At 36.0% G+C, this 17,061-nt stretch overlaps 1 protein-coding gene and 2 pseudogenes across 2 annotated transcripts in view; 2 read left to right on the top strand and 1 right to left on the bottom strand.

Moving 5' to 3' along the window:
- Nucleotides 1–8,632: 8,632 nt before the first annotated feature.
- Nucleotides 8,633–11,223, top strand: LOC147825932 (small integral membrane protein 15-like; annotated as a pseudogene).
- A 90-nt stretch (nucleotides 11,224–11,313) lies between these two features.
- Jak2 (Janus kinase 2) overlaps nucleotides 11,314–17,061 on the top strand; it is a 182,013-nt gene continuing 176,265 nt past the window's right edge. Inside the window, exon 1 of one of the 2 annotated variants that reach the window (XM_087183478.1) lies at nucleotides 11,314–11,338. The gene's annotated coding sequence lies outside the window, so the exon portion shown is untranslated. The remainder of the gene's footprint in view (nucleotides 11,339–17,061) is intronic. The other variant, XM_087183475.1, reaches the window with a different exon arrangement.
- LOC101717370 (RNA-binding protein 7 pseudogene) lies at nucleotides 12,764–13,697 on the bottom strand (annotated as a pseudogene).

The raw sequence follows: 17,061 nt of genomic DNA, 5'->3' as shown, positions 1-17,061 counted from the left end.
GTGAAACATTAACTTCCTTTTCATGAAGTAATGCATTTTGAGAAATAATTGGATTAAAGCCAGCAGAATTAAAAAATCAATCTCCCTTGGGCCACTCTTCTTTTGATATCAAGAACTGTCTTAATGTGTTAGCTGTGTTCTCTACTATAGACAAGAGTACCAAATGCTAACATTAAGGTATGCCTAGACAATTTGTATCTTGGAAAGGCTTTGGTTTAACTTACGCTTTCCCCCCCCAAGTATTGGAGATTGAACCCAGAGCCTTTTCAGTAAGCTGTATCTCCAGTCCTTTTATTTTTATTTTTTAAAATTTTGAGATGGGGAGTCTCACTAAGTTGCTAAGTTGCCCAGGCTGGGTTTGAACTTGATATCCCCCTGCTTCAGCCTTCTGTGTAGGTGGGATTATAGGCATGTACCACTGCACCCAGCTTAATTTAGCTCAGTGGTGGTGAACCTATGGCACACGTGCCACAGCAGGCACACAGAACCCTCCCTGTTGGCACATGAGCCAAGTCTCCCCAGCAGCGGAGCACTGGATTACAGCTCAAAAGCATACCAAATGCAAACTTTTACCTTTCAATGAAAAGCTGTTTGTATCATTGAAAGGTCTGTTATTGTGTTTTTCTTTTAAGACAGTAGATGTTAATATATTATTGAGTTGTTTGTTCTAAACTAAAACCTCAGTATTCATATTTAATTGCAGTGTTGGCACTTTGTGGTGGGTTTTGGGTTGCAGTTTGGGCACACAATCTCTAAAAGGTTTGCCATCACTGATTTAGGTTATTCTTATGATTCACTGCCTAAAAGATATTTTGGTACATGGGGACCAGGTATAAAGATCTTATATAGTTGTTTTTGTTGCTTTATTATAAGTCTTGAAATTCAGTAGTTGAAATCATTCAACTTTTCAAGATTTTCTTAGCTTTTCTGAGAATTTTTCATTTGTATGTAAATTTTAAAGTTTGTCAGGTCCTACAAAAATAAGCCTGCCATAACTTTGATTGTGATTCCATTGAATCAGTTAAGCAATTTGAAGAGGATCAATACCTTAACAATAGTGAGCCTTCCATGAACATGGTATATACTTCTTTGTTATTGACCTTTTAGAATTTCTCTTAGTTTGATAGTTATATAAATCTTGCATATTTTCCCCAATATTTGATATTTAATACTGTAACTTTGTCCTCTTTCCATTTTTTTCCCAGTACCAGGGATCGAACTCAGAGCCTTGTGCTTCTGAGGCAGGCACAGCACCACAGACCTCAATCCCCAGCCCTCCTCTTTCCATTTTTTAAAATACCCATTTCCTTATCCTTTTTTTTCCTTGTTTTCATAGTACTTGCCCCTTCTCATATAATATATAGTTTATAGCTTTGTTTATATATAAATCAAAGTATATTTTTATTAGTATGTTTAATACTTGTAGCCCTTCTCTTTCCACAAGAATTTAAGGTTCATGGCAGCAGGAATGTTTGGTTTGTTCATAGATGTATCCCAAGCCTTGAAACAAGCTCCAATACATTGTAGGCACTAAACAATTATTAAATTCAATTAATTAATGGATAAAACACAGAAAAGGAAGCAAAAAGGTAGTTGAAGGGAGAGTTGAATGAAATAATCTACAATAAGTTCCCAACATCTTTCCTATTCTCTTCTCTCAGTTTCCAACTCTAGAGGAGTTAAATGACTTATCCCAGTCAATATTTTGTTCTCATTACACCACTGTAACAGTCTTCAAGATCACCGATGATTTCCTTTCCCCTAAATCTATTGGATATATTTTAGTCCTATCATATATAAGCTCACAGAAGCGTTTGCCACTGTTAACTATGCCTTCTTGGAAACTTTCTTCCTTTGTCCCCAAGAATATTCTTATGAGGGCCAGGAATTTAGCTCAGTGGTTTTGCCACCTGCTGCACAAGCGCAAGGACCGGAGTTCGATCCTTGGTACAAAAAACAAAACAAAAAAAAGAATATTCTTATGATTATCTTTCTACCTTTATGACACATTTTTAAAAGACTTTTCCTGACCTCTCTTTCACTTTCTGACCTCAAATGCCTGAGTTCCTTTGGACACTGTTTATGCTTTCTGTTGTAGGCTGAATTGTGTTCCTCCAAAATTCATATACTGGAATCTTTCTTAAACCCCAGAACTTCAGAATCTGACTGTATTTGGGGCTGTGGCCTTTCAAGTCAATTAAATGAAAATGAGGTCATTAGGATGGGGCCTAATTTAAAATGACTGGTATCCTTATAAGATGAAGAAATTTGGACACAGATGGGTACAGAGGGAAGACCATGTGAGGACATAGAAGATGCCCTCAGAAGAAACTAACCTTGATCTCAAACTTCTGGGCCCTATAATTGTGAGAAAATAAATTTCTGCTGTTGAAGCTATCCAGTCTCTAATACTTTATTATGGAAGCCCTAGTAGACTAGTATACTCTTCTTCATTCTCACTTTATTCTTGAGTGATTTCACTAACTCCAATGGCTTTCTCCACCAAATATATGCTGATTCCTTAGTCTGTCATCTCAAGATCAAACGTCTCTCCCAAGCATCACATCCATGTATGCAACTACGTATCTACCTGACATCTTTGCTTGGGCAGACACCACACAGCCCAGCTGAGACTAAAACACTTCAGTTACCATACACTGTGAAAAAGGCAGAGTTTAACACTGATTTCAGCCAAGTTAAATTACCTAATACAATAAATAGAAAAATTCATATTCTTCCCGGGAATACAGTGAACACTTGACTTATGAACTCAATTAGTTCATGAGGGTTGGTTGTAACTCAAGTTTGTCAGTCTCCTCTACACAGCCTTCAAAGTCTGTCCTGTGTAGTTTCAGGGCACATGTTCTTCAGGCAGATCTCAGTGTCCTTAGAGAGATATTGTCTCAAGAGGAGCCTCAGCAGGCCTTTTAGGAGCGATTCCAGGAGACATTGCTATCAGAGGAGGTGAGCTCCATACTGTTAGTGCCCCTGGAGACCTTCCAGTGGGACAAGAGTGGAGATAGAAGGCAGTGGTACTGATCCTGACTTTGGGTTAGGCCTAGGCAGATGTATGTGTTTCCACCTTTGTTTTTAACAAAAAAAAGTTTAAACAGTGAAAAAAGAAAAAGAAAAAAGCTTAAAATTAGGGTATACTATATAGCCTAGATGTGATATAAGTTTGTGTAAGCACTTTACAACATTTGCAAATGATGAATTTGCCTAATGATGCATTTCTAGAAAGCATCCTCATTGTTAAGGAATGCATGACTGTACTCAGTTTTTGGATGTGTTTAGCTTTTATATTTCATTGAAATTATCTAATGAGTTTTGATGATCCTGACCCTGTATAGGCCTAAGTTAATGACCATGTTTGTGCCTTAGTTTTGTTGGTTTGTTTTTTGTTTTGTAGTGCTGGGGATCAAAATCAGAACCTTGCTCATGTTAGGCAAATGCTCTACCACTGAGCTATATATCCTCTTCCCTTTATCTTAGTTTTTAACAAAAATGTTTAAAAAGTAAAAATAAAATAAAAATCTTTAAAAGTAGAAAAAAGCCTGTAGAATAAGGATGTGAAGAAAGAAAATATTTTTGTTCTGCTGTACAATGTGTTTGTGTTTAAAGCTAAGTGTTAGGAGTCAAAAAGTTTTTAAAAATTAAAAAGCTTATAAAGTAAGAAAGTTACTTAATAAACTAAAGCTAATATATTGTTGAAGGGAAAAATTAATAAATTTACTGTAGCCTAAGTGTGGAGTGTTTATAAAGTCTGCAGTAATGCATGGAATGCACCAGTGATGGTGAACCTTTTAGAGTTTTCAATGATACAAACAGCCTGCTGTGGCACTTGTGCCATAGGTTCGCCACCACAGCATCTAGGCTTTCACATTCGCTCTCTAACTTACCCAGAGCAACTTCTAGTCCCACAAACTCCATTCATGATAAGTGTACTCTACAGGTGAACCACTTTTATCTTTTATATTGTATTTTTACTGCACCTTATCTAGCTAAGAAATGTTTAGATAGATATTTACCATTGTATTACAGTTGCCTACAGTATTCTGTACAGTAACATGCCCCACAGATTTGTACCCTAGGAGCAGTAAGTAGGCTGAGCCACTAAGCCTAGGAGTGTGGTAGTCTATACCATTATGGTTTAGATCTAAAATGTCCCCCCCTGTGTTCAACAGCTGATTGGATCATGGGAGTGCTATAGTCAGCAGTGAATTCAACCTCTTCTCCTTTAAGTTGGGGGCTTCAGGTATATTTTCCCATGATAGGAAAGTGACTAACACAACCATCTAGGATCATGTAAATACATGCTGTGATGTTTATGACAAAATCACCTAGTGGCACATTTCTCAGAATACATCCCTGTCATTAAGCAACTCATGACTGTATTTTCCAAAACTCAGAACTGTACACAAGATATGTGTATGTAAGTATTACCTCAAAAACATTTAATATTTAGTTGATGAAATGCATGCTGAAGAGTTTAGGGAGTGGATTGTGCTGATTCCTGAAATTTTGAAATATACCAATAAATAAGATGGATTGATATTTGATGTGCTAAAGAAAATCAAGTAATTATAGGATCTAGATGCTGAACATATGATTGTAAACTGCAGTTGTTTAAACTGTTTTATATGGTTGAATATTTTTCATAACAAAGTATTAGAAAAATTAACATAGCTAAAACTGAACTCCTTCATTTCCTAATTTCTACTGCTATTTGTTTCATTAGATGGCATCACCTTTTACCCACACAAACTTGGTGCTTTTTCTTTACTCTTTTCTGCCCCCCCATTCTTCAAATTATCGACCAGTCTTCTAGATTACATTTCCTACACCTATTTCCATTCTGTGCACATTTCTTCCTCCATCATCTGCTAGTCTAGTCCAAGGCATCAACACTGGAACATCAGCTACTACATGTGCCTCCTAATGTGGCTTTCAGAATCCACATTAGATCCTGTCTATCCCTTGTCAGAATAATCTTTTAAAAATTATTTTGAAAATATGCTACCTTACCCCTGCTTAAAATACTTCTAGATCTCCCATTGCCATTAATACAAAGCTCCAAACTTTTTGTTGGAGGCACTTGCTTATCCCTCAGCTTCATTTCATGCTAATTCTTTACCCCATTATCTCAATTCAAGCTCTTTGAACTAATTTCAGTCTCAATATGTCTAAGATAGATGTTATTTCCTATGCCTAGAATATTCTTCCCCTTTAACTTCTTTCTTCTGGAAAATATTTCCTCATCCTTTCCTGTCGCTATTTATAACTTTTAAAAAAATCTTTTGCAGTACTAGAGTTGAACCTATGGCTTTGTGCATGTGAGGCAAATCCTCACTGAGCAGTGTCCCCAGTCCTTTATTATAATTTTATTATAATGAAATTATTATAATTATAATATAATAAAAAGGGTCTTTCTGAGTTGCCAAGCCTGGCCTTCTCCTGCCTCAACCTCCCATGTAGCAGTACCCAACTTCATGTCTCCTGTCTGCCTCCCAGAATAAGTCAGATCCCCTTCCTATGGCATGGGGTACTCTTTTCTAACACTCATTACATCACTACATGTTTTTAGCACAGTAGGTTAGCATACAATATTTGCTGAAGACTGTTTGTGATATGGCTGGTCAGATGGGAAAGTGTGTGTTGTTACACATTGTTAACTGACTTAGATGATAAATTCGGGAGAAAGAGAGCATGTATTTATATGTTTGATGGTATGCATTAGCATGTTTGGAATTACAAATATCAGATGCTGGGAACCAGAAATGATGTTCTTATGGGTAGATGTCAGATAGTATAGACTTCAGGAACAGTGTGATCAGGGCCTTTAATGCATTTTTTTCCCATTGTCTTGGCTCTCCCCTTCTTGAATGTTTTGTCTGTCCTAAATTGGTTTCCCTTGTGGGTTTAAGATGGATGTCAGCAGCACTTGCAGCTTCTTTTTCGCATACCATGGTTCCGTGGTTACAAACACTTTTGTTTGTGAACAATTTGGTTCACAGACAAAAGCGTTTCAAAAAATTTTGGTTTTGTTTGCAAACTGTACATCAAGAGGCAAACACAACTGTGGCCATCTTTTCCAAAATCGTGGAACAAATTAAGTTCATGAACTGAGGTGCCAGTGTACATCAAGTAAAGATACTGGCTTCTCACTGTTCTCTTTCAAGGTCAAGAAAGAACTTTTCGAGCAGTCTTCAGCAACCATCTCTTTGTGTCCTGTTGACTGGAAGTAAATAATATATTCATTCCTGAACCAATCACTGGTTAATTTATACTAATCAGTTCACATCTGGCATCAGCTTTCTTCAGTTGAAAGTGCTACATGAAGAAGGGGTAGACACCTGAACAAAACTAAGGTTTTTGTTAGGAAGAACGAAGAGGAGATATAGATTCTGTGAAGAAAAGCAACCAATGAAGTACACCTCTATGTGTCATTCTCCCAACAGTAGCTTCTGAGAAATTACCTTACCTTTTTCTTTTTTTTTTTTTTTTTGGCACCAGGGATGGAACTCGGGACCTTGCACTTTTGAGGCAGGCGTCAGAACCACTGAGCTAAATCCCCGGCCCAACCTTACCGTTTTCTTATGTATACTTGGCATGTTGTAATGAGGATTATGTTTGACTCTGCATTGACAGTTGAAAGCTGAGAGATAAATCTGTGGCCCGTTCATAGAAAATGCACAGAACTTGTGGTGAATGTTTTTAGATTAGCTTAATCTCTGCCTCCTATTTTTATTACTCCTAGTTTTCTTTTGCCTCTTTTTGTCTACTTGTACTTTTTCTTTGTATTTTATGCATTTCATAAAATATATTAAATTTAAAAATGAAGTAGGTACAGACAAAAAAAGACAAATATTTTGCGTGTAGCATGTTCCATCCCCTCTCCGTTTTGTAGCTTTGTTAAATTCTAGAAGTATGGATTATTTACAGCTCCTTCCTGTCAGCGACAGACAGGAATTAGTTGGTACAACCAGGATATCATTATTTTCTTGTTTTATTTGTAAAAATTAACCATTTTGCAATTTTTTCCCTTATATTTTGAAAAGACAAAATAAAATTTCTGTTATTTTTAATGATAGAAATTAAGATGAACTAAGCCAGGCATGGTGTACAAGCCTGTAATCCCACCATTTAGGAGGCTGAGGCAGGAGGACCACCATTAGTTTGAGGCCAGCCTGGGCTGCATGGTGAGTTCAAGACCAGCCTAAACTCTGTAGTGAGGCCCTGTCTCAAAACAAAACAAAACATTAAGATGAACTAAGAATCAATGATTCCATAGCTTTTTGAGAAAAATCATCCCATATAGAAATTTTTTTAAAAGTTAAAATTGAACTAATCTAATTATAGAAGAACTGCTCTGTCTTTACTCTTGAGGGGCAGTGTGTATTTCACATGGTTTTGCTGCTTAAAATATAATGCCCTGTAACCATTTGGAACACCAACAACAAAAACATTAGATCCTTTCCTCATTGCATATATCCACATAAATTCCAAGTAGATAAAAGATTGAAATGTAAAACATAAGACATTAAAAGCAATGAGTGAATGGATGTGTAAACTTAGGGAGAGAAAGAACTTCCATGTGATAGTACCAAAGATAGAAAACATACAAGTGAACACTAATTACGAACAGTAACCAGCTTCTACTGAGGGATGATCATGGGGTGGGCCACATACTGAAGACTCAAATGATCTCCTCTTGTCCTCACGTTAATCTTATGAAGTGGATATTATTATTGATGTTTCATGAATAGTAACGAGGCATGGCAAGGTTAATTACTTTACTTACGGTCACACAGACAGGAGTGATGAAGATTTGAAACCCAGAAGTGTGATCCCAAAATCTGAAACCTTGGACATGATACAAAATAGTATTTGTTTATATACTCACCATTTCTTCACTTTTGGGGTGTCAAGAAACCCAGACAAGTTATTTTAGTACAAGTGCTTCGTAAACTGTCAAGGACTGCCCAGCGCCTGCCGGGGAAGAACAGGGCACACCAGCAGCACAGTTCCCTGTGACTGCCTGGCAGCCTCCTCACAGCTTTTCGTCCATCTTCTTTTGGTCCCTCTCTTTGAAACTATTGCCTACCTGGATCCACCTCAAACAATCCAGAGGCCTCCCTGTCCCTGCCAAGGAACCTGGATTCTTTTTTTTTTTGTTACCGGAGATCGAACTCATGACCTTGAGCTTGCAAGGCAGGCGCCGTGCCACTGAGCTAAATCCCCAGGCCAAGCTGGATTCTCATTCTCTGGGAACAAAGGGCATTAGATGCCACACCTGAAAGGTGAAAGAGAACTGAATCCAGAAATGAACAGTAGCTCTCAATTGCTTCACAATTGGCTACTCCTTCCTTTTTTCCCCACCATTTCCCCACAAGGTAAACACATGGTTAACCTTCACCTTCCACAGAGTTATGTATATAGAAAAAGATGTTTAGGTAATGCAAATTTAAGCCAACTTTTAGTTTAAAATTTATGGGAAGGAGGCTGACAGTCATGCAGCAGGGCCCTCACGCTGGGAGTTCTGCCTGGCTTGTGGTGGAGAGGACCTGAGCCTGCTGGGCCTAAGAGGTGGGAGTGAACGTGGCTGGGGGAGGTGGTGGGGAAAGGGGTGGGGATGGAGGGCAGGGATGGGGGATCCATAGGAAGGAGGGAAAGACAAAGGACTGAGTGGCTGGTCATCTCCTGCCGCCACAGCTTCAGGCTCCACAGGGGGCTGAATTTAAACTTCTCAGGAGTGTAAGAGCTAAAGAAGCAACAATCAAGGATCATCTGACAATCCCAGGACAAAATTAGACATCACTACTCAAGCACAAATTTTCCTAAGACTGCTACAAAGATGTTCGTCACAAGAGTTTGGTCTGAATGTGTTGTGGAATAGGCTGCAAGGGACCTATAATGTTTCCTTACAACAGTTATTTTGGCCTGAACTCCGTTGTTCCTAGCAAGTCCTGGCTTGTTCTGGAAATTGGCCAAGATGATTGAAGCTCAGGAGAAGAAGCAAAAGAAGTAACAAAAATGCCAAGAAAATATTGCAAAAGCTGAACACCTGAAAAAAGATCGAAGGGATGAATAGGCTCTGAAAGCAGAGAAAAGTCATTTGGAAAAGTATGCAGCTTTGGAAGGACCCCGGAAGGGTTCTTTGGATTTCATGAAGGTTATTACTGTCCATAGAGAAGAATCATTCTAGAACCTGACCTTAATAACGTAACTGTTAGGTCTGGGCACAGAATTTGTTGTGACTGTTGGAAGTTATTATATATTAGCACTGATTATGCTACTTGAGCATCCCTAAACCCTAATCCAAAAATACTTCAAAATCTGAAACTTTTTATGCACAGTCATGACGCCACAAGTGAAAAATTCCACAGCAGACCACTGATGGGTCTCAGTTAAAATAAAAATGCACTAAAAATGTTGTATAAAATTACTTCCAAGCTATATGGAACAAATGAATTTTAAGTTCCTTTGTCAGAGATGTCTAATTATGTATATGCTAATAATTTAAAACCTGAAAACATCTAAAACATTTCTGGTTCCAGGCATTTCAGAGAATGGATATTAAACCTGTGGTACAAATTCTTTATAAGTGACTTAGTCATTTGCCATTTTGTAGCTATTTTCTGAAATGAAAACTTCCTGTGGATAAACATTATGAACTCTATTCAAATAGTGGCTTAAAATAGGGTCCTGTTCTTGAGAAATGACATTAAGAATGTTAAGATAAGTCAAAATTGTACTCTCTGAGGAAAAGTTTGCTTGGGCTTTAAAAAGATATGTGCATTAATCACATGTTTTATCGGTATTGCTCATTTCTTGGAATGGAATAATTTCTGGCTTTCTCAAAGCAAAATAATGGTAATCAACAAGTACATCTATTTTCTGATTTTAGCCTTTGAGACAGCTGGTAATTATTGTGACATTCTGCATTTTTAAAACCTAATTTTATAAAGATTGTCTTCTTTCGACTATGTAGGATATCATCTACTAGATGTAATAATTTTTGTATTTATGATCACTGCCACTTTCTTAGAGATGAATTCTTGAGTAACACTATGATTTAAAACAGTAAAAATGCCAAACACTATAGTTCCTTGGAACCATTTTTTTCTTGCGCTAAAACTATGATAATTTGCTGATTGTATAGATATCACTTTCGTTTTTATTCCATTCTTTGTTTCCACTTATGTGGTAGTGATGCCCTGTACTTTTTGGTCAGATGGGTTGAGATGAAAATTAAAATTTCAAATTTATTTTAAGGAACTCTTAAAAGAGTTAACATTTAAGTCATACCTTATATATGGTAAATAAAGGCCTAAAATTTGGAAAAATTTTGTTTGGCATAGTAGCAACTAGACAAATAGGATAAATGATGTCAAAATGAGAATGTGATGTAGGTACAGAGCTAAAGGATCTTCAGATTAAGTAGTATAATGAGAACTTTTGACTATTAAACATGACTCTTCTAAATGCGTGATCCAGTAATTTTACTCACTACAGTATTTAATAGCTTGTTAATGTTTCTATACTTCACATGATGAATTTTAAATTATGCTGATTCCCCAACAACTCTAATGTAAAAATGATCTTAGGTATGAAATAAATTTGATACTTTTTTATAAAGAGAAAAAATAAAATTTATGAGAAGGAAATGTTTAACAGTATTGCTATTGCTAGGGTTTTAGGAACACCAGCCAGATTCAGTGATGTAATGTTGGAAGTTGTTATTCAAAATCATTCTCAAAGTGTTTGTTTTGGCTTCTTACTGCTAAAAATGGATAAGAAAAAGACCCTGCCCATTTCTAAAAGCAGTAGTAAATGCAAATTTTTATCATTAAGAAGATTTGGCATGGTAAAGAGATGGAATTTCCAAATCTTGTACATTTTAATGGACTCATGAGTGGTCTGGAATTATGCATGTTTCTCAATGGGAAGAAAACTAATGGGTTAATAATTTTTTGACCACAAAAAGGAAAATTTCAAAATTTCCAGTATTTGTTACTTTAGATTGCTTTCCATCTCTGGGAAATTCACTCATACTGGTACTGAGGGCCATTTCCAAGGAGAGAAAAAAAGATCTACGTTGGAACAAGTCATCTCCTTGTCCTTTCAATAACCATGTGGGGAATGTGCAGCAATCTCCTTGTTAGGACGATCGGCGTGTGCTGTTTCTCCACACCCAGACTAGAACGCCTGTAGGAGCTGTACCGAACACCTACCACTAGTTTGCCCCTTTTGGCCTCCAGGAAGAAGAGTTACAGAGCTCAGGAATCAGTGAGTACACGAGTGTTTCAAATGGAGCTCCAACTCTGCAGCAAAGTAGGTATGTATTATAGTTATAAGGTATTTATTTGTTATTCTCTACACATTTCTCCACAATGATTTCATAATATGATGAGACTATTTAATGGCTATACTGTGTATCTCTTAGAAGAAATAGTCCATTAATATATATAGGGCCTTATTATTGCTAGTGTTGGGATTAAGACTCATTACTTAATGAAACTAAGTAATGAAAAAGTGTGCAATTCACAGCATTAATTAATTAGGGATAATGTAATGCTTATTTGAAAAAATCTTTAATTTTTTAATGATTTTAATATATTAAAAAGTAACAGTACAAATGCTGAGATTAGTATTCTAAAAAGATCCAAATTTTTCAAGGAATGAATTTTATAAACAGTTTTGTAATGAAAGGAAAATAGCCTCTTGATACATAAAAAGTTTTAAGTTTTTAAAATTTTAAAAGCAGTAAAATGTTAACACTAAATTCTTTCTAATGTTCAAACAAAAATCAGCTTATATAATCTCTGTAATAAAATGTGTCCTTGGTACAGGTTTTGGCTACTTGGAAAATGTTAAAATTTCTGAAATTTGAGTGATAGAGGCAGCACATAAAAATTTCATGAATCTTTTTTCCTAAAAAGAATACTTTAAGTAAAACATTTTACTATTTTATGAGTATGCATTGATATTTTTGTTCTTCCTGAAAAAGCAAATGTACATTAATACTGTAATTTTCCATGTGAAAATATACAGATACAGATATTTCATATATAGATACTTAACTTCCTGAGTGACCAGTCATACATCAAACATGATTTAATAAAAAATTTTAGAATGAAATAGCATATGTAGATTTATACTTATACAGGGTAAAGCTACAAAGAGCATCTCACAGAACTTATACTTAAATTCTCTAAATTAACCAAAATGATTTATCCTCTAACAACCAATTAACTTTCTGAAACTTAAAAAAACAAACCACTCAAAAATTGTATTTTCTAATTTATTAATAAAATACAGATAGCCATCTGATTAGCTGATAGCTATCAATATGGACTTCCTATTAAATACGCCAAAACTGGATTCACTTAGCACAGAATTTCTTGCAGTACAAAAAATTAAAATATTTGCTTCACAATACAACCATTTATGAGGTCTGATCAAAGTATATTTGAATGTTTAGATTTTAAAAATTTGTTACAGTAAAAAACACAATGCCATTATGACATTATAGAGATGTGTCTTTTACTATAAATTTTTTTTTCAAAATCTAAACACTGTATTTTTAAAAATCATATCTGGTATACAATCCACCCTTCTGAAGCTGTCTAGATGATTAGGAACTGTGGCCCTTTGTTTTGCATAAAACCCTTTCCAATTCATAAAGCCCTGAGGTGAAAGGTTATTAATGAAATAAGACTGGAACCACAATTCTTCTCATTTCTGTATTAAACTGCAGCTATATGTTTTTAAAAAAACAAATGTGGCAACTGGAAAAGCTTCTCTGTACAATTTTTCAAAATATTTTCAGCTCAACTTAGTGTAAAGAGCCTAAAATGGCCCTATAGAACAATGTCCTTTCAATATTTGCTAGTGTCGAGATGAGCGCCATTTCCCATCTCTACTACTGTCCCTTCTGTTATCATAATCATGGCTCCAGCCAGCACGATTCCTATCTTTGTAGAGGAAATCTTCTCTCCTTCCTCTCTAATGGTGGTCAGACCCATGATCAGTGTAACGCTGTTCTCGGCTATAATGTCTATCTGCTAGGTAGGGATGAGAATTCTGATATTACGCTGTGATGGTGGTGTATTCTGGCACCACTGGGAGCTTGAAGACTGGTTAAAAGCATGATTTTGTGACTGAACTGATGGTGAAAATCCTGATTGATCCACATGTGGAGAACACATGTACTTCCCACCATGTGACATTCATTAAAACATCGTTCATCACTGCTTGTCTCTGGAAAATTTTCTGGAGAAGAGAATGATCTCTGAATTATCTGTGATGATGGTGTCATGTTATCTCCAGTCCTTTCATATCTGCTGCTAGGAGATGTGGAGGCAGGACTTGAATTTCCAACATGATGCTGGGGGTATGATAAACTGACATCCTGTGAGGCATGACTACTTCCTGATCTAAACTGAATTTTGATGGGCCTTCCAAAAAGTTTGATTCCATTAAGTAGATTCATTGCATAAGGAACAGATACTTCATGTTTAAAATTCACAAAGGCAAATTGCTTTGGTTTACCATCTTTATCTTTTGGAATTTATTACTGGCCTTTATTACTGGACCAGCCTGGTGGAACAGCTTGAAAAGCAGCTCCTCAGTCACTTTAGTTTCAAGGTTGCCCACCAAAGAGTGCAGTCCGCTTCCCCAGCCGCTGCCCCCATCTCAACTTTGCCCCCTCCCACCTCAGGCCAAAGGGTTGCGGAGGATGTGCCAAAAATCTTTAATTTAAAGAAGTAATTGTTTGGAAAAGCTACTAACAAGACTATATTCACTTTACTACTGTAACCTGGAAAATTGAATGAAGCTATATTGCTTGTCACACCCTAATAATCACATTATATCTCTGAATGGTTGCATATTTAAAATAGCTTGGCTCTAAATGAAGTGTCCTTAGCCAGGCATTTTGGTGCACTCCTGTAATCTCAGAACCCGGGAGGGCTGAGGCAGGGGAATCACTGCCATGAGTTTGAGGCCAGCCTGGGATAAGTAGTGAGTTGAAGGCCAGCCTAAACTATATAGCAAGACCCTGTCTCCAAAAACAAAACAAAAAATAAATAAATGAAGTATCATTATAGATTCTTAAAGATTATTAGTCAGTTCTAAAAGTACCCTGAATATGTCTAATTTCCAGGCTTTTGAAGAAAAAGCTTTTTACTTATTTCATTAAAAATAATATTTATTGTTTCCTTATTACAAAGTAATATTTGTTTGTTGAAGAGTTAAAAAAAACACTGGGAAAATATAGGGAAAAATAAGAATCATCTATAATTGCTAGGAGTAACTCATTTTAATATTTTGCTGCTAAAATTTGTCTTCTAGTCAAATTTTTTCTCTTTTGTTGTTTTTAAAACTGCAATAGAAATATATGCTCATCATGAAGAATTGAGACAATACTGAACAAAATATGGAGGTTACCTTGTTAAAGGCCAGACCGTATTTCCCAAAAACTCCTGTGTTAAAGCTCTTGCTCCTAGGAATTCAGAAAGTGATTAAGTTGAGGCCCTTAGAGTGAGCCTAATCCTGACTGGTAAACTATTAAGAAGAGGAAATTGAGTACATAAAGGGACACGAGGCGAGTGCACTCTCAGAGGGAAGTTCATGTGAGGACACAGTGAGAAAGCGTCCACTTGCAAGCCATGGAGAGAGACCTTATGAGACACCAAACCACAGATACCTTAATCTTGGACTTACAGCCGGCAGACTAAGAAAATAAATTTCTGGTGTTTAATCCACCTAGTCTGTTGTGTTTTGTTATGGCAGCCCTAGCTGTCTATACTCTTTGCCCTTTTTTCCATAGTTTTCCCTAAGATAACCATGACCGTTACTGTCCTTCCAGACTTGTTTCCTGTGCTTTTGTGTACACAGTCACATGTAGGAAATTTCCTTCTTTACATATGCTATAAATATTGCTCTGTGACTTGCTTTTTAAATTTAACAGTATGTTGTAGACAGATTTCCATGTCAGTATCTATGAAAAACTTACTTCATTCATACAGAAAAGTTTTCTTTTCCATAGCTTTTCCCACTATATGAGTGTATCATGATTTATTTTAACCATTCCATTCTTGTTGAGCATTCAATATTTTCATTTTTTGTATTAGCAATAATGCTATAATAAACATCTTTTTGCTTGGACTCATATGCCCATATACCTACAAGAATAATCACGGAAGTGGTATTGCTGGTCCAAAAAGCACTCACTTTTAAAATTTGAAAGGTATTGTCAAACTTCCTTTCATAAAGTCTCAAACGATTTCCAGTCCTACTGATATATATGAGATTCTTTTCTCTTTCAGTCATTCAAGCTTTTTTTTGTGCCTGTTTATAGGTGTATATATATCAAAGTAGATTTTAAAATATTAGTATTGTACTGTAACTTAAAACATTTTTTTAGTTATAAGCATAAAATTTTCTCTTCATAGAAAATTTAGTCCTACTTTTTAGTCTTTCAATATAGAATTGTTCTTCTCTTTGGGGAGTCTTTGTCTACTTCAACCACTATTATGGCCAATTCTGGAATGAACCTAAATATAGCTCTGGAGCGTTTATTTTTTTCTGTGGAGGCAAAAATCTGAAGGTTATTTCTTTGGAAATTAATGAGCAAGTGCTTTGAAATGGTGCTAAGGTGTTTCTCTGAAAGTAGACTCCTAGTTTTGGGAGGAGAACTAGTTAAAATTATTAGAACAGTATTCAAGACCAACAAGATCACTAATGCTTGTTAAACAGCATTGGAGTGTATCTGTAGTTAAGCCAGGGTTAATCCTGAAAAGATTTTTTTTTTCTCCTGGATAAATCTGATGGTATTTGAGATGTGGTCTCTATGAAGTAAGAACAGATGACTGGTTTGGTGGGGTTAATACTTCCTTTTTACCATCTTATTTGACATATTATTATATATACTTGCAAAATAATAAAATAATCAAGTGAAAGCCTTGTTTTATATGTGTTAAATTTAATCTGAAATCAACCCAGCACATATTTATTGATTTTTCACCATATATATGACACTATCTAATACATTAGGAATAGTAGAAAGAGGGCAGCATGGTGGCTGCCTTCAAATTGCACCCCCCGCCCCCCCCAGTGGTGGTTATCAAACCTAGTATCAGAATCAACTGAGAAACTGTTGATTAAAAAATAGTCATATCTGATAGGAGCACATTGAAAAATCTATTTGTCAATATATACTAAAGCTAAATATTTGCTGATTTTTTGACCTAGAAATTTAATTCTTAGATCTGGACCCAACAGCCAGGCAAAACACATGTATAAGAACATTCATTGAAATACTGCTTTTGGGACGATAGTATTTTATATCTTCTTCCTAAGAGATCATCTTTGCCTTTCTACTGGGGCGGGATCTTTGTAGATTAATGTATTATTGATTTGTTATAGTGCTATTTGAAGAAAGATCTTGATAGTGTCCACCATTGATTTCCAAAACCTCTGTATTTAAGACACCTACCTACCCAGGAACCAAAGAGGAAAGACATATTCTAAAAGAAATAAATCTGAGAGAGATGGATGGGTCGAGAGAGAGAGGTGGATGTGACATTTACTTAGGAGACTAGATTGTCATTGTGTTTTTAAACAAAATTACCATACTGAAGCAAACAGGAAGAGTGCAGCTGTGAAGCAAATAGAATCAGCAGACTACACCAAGTATTTGTGAGGATTTTGCCTAAATACTGACAAATTATGACAGGCAAAGCGGATATCATGACATTATGCATTTTGTTGGTTTGTTATTATTCATGGACTCATGCTGAGAAAAAAAGGGAACAGAAACCACTTGTGAATATGTTAAAAGAGAGAATATGATAATACTCAAGAATCAAAGAGGAAAGTCTTATTCTGAAAGACTAAGATAAGGAACAAGAGTGCATCTATAGAAGAAAACTCAGCTTTAGTCATTGAGTTAAATTTAATGACAACAAACAAACAAGCAAACAGACAACCCTCACAGCAGATAACTTCTGTTTACTTGAGCAGTTTTGGATACAAGCAAAATGGTCTGAGTAGGAA

Source organism: Heterocephalus glaber, unplaced genomic scaffold, assembly GCF_053883595.1.
Source record: "Heterocephalus glaber isolate CG9 unplaced genomic scaffold, H.glaber_assembly_v1.0 deba00001481, whole genome shotgun sequence".
Taxonomy (NCBI): domain Eukaryota; kingdom Metazoa; phylum Chordata; class Mammalia; order Rodentia; family Bathyergidae; genus Heterocephalus; species Heterocephalus glaber.
Note: the sequence above shows the minus strand (reverse complement) of the source record. Positions and strands in the feature narration are given on the sequence as shown.